This window comes from Carlito syrichta, unplaced genomic scaffold (assembly GCF_000164805.1).
Source record: "Carlito syrichta isolate Samal-C Ts95f unplaced genomic scaffold, Tarsius_syrichta-2.0.1 Scaffold302456, whole genome shotgun sequence".
NCBI classification, from domain to species: domain Eukaryota; kingdom Metazoa; phylum Chordata; class Mammalia; order Primates; family Tarsiidae; genus Carlito; species Carlito syrichta.
Window position 1 is genome coordinate 150328 of NW_007246552.1, and position 341 is coordinate 150668.

The 341-nt window shown below is 64.5% G+C and overlaps 1 protein-coding gene across 1 annotated transcript in view; it reads right to left on the bottom strand.

Annotated features, from left to right (window-relative positions):
• The window catches only part of RREB1 (ras responsive element binding protein 1), a gene marked incomplete at its 3' end in the record, with an annotated part of 150604 nt that extends 150269 nt beyond the window's left edge, over positions 1-335 (bottom strand). Inside the window, 1 exon segment of the mRNA XM_021711702.1 lies at positions 95-335.
• Between the last annotated feature and the right edge of the window lie 6 nt (positions 336-341).

Here is a 341-nt window from a genome sequence, read left to right on the forward strand (position 1 = left end):
CCATCCCCAAAAGTTCTTTAAAAGGTCGCCCCGGCTGTGCCCCAGACATCCTGCTGCCACCCAAGGACCGCGAGCCGGAACCCGGGGCACGTACTTACTGCCGGGCAGGGCGCAGGGCTTCTAGACATGATGCGGGGGCACCGGTGGGCTTCGGGGAGAGAACGAGGAGAGATGCAAACTTGTTCCGGAAAAGGAATCAAAATGGCGTTTCTGGATGTGCAAAGTTCATCAACTCCGCAGTCACTTCCCCTCCTCCTCTGCTCCCACAGGGAGGGAGGTGGGCGAGGAGCTGGCGACCCCGGCGCCCCAGCCGTCGTCCCGGCCCCCGTCCCGGCCCCCCG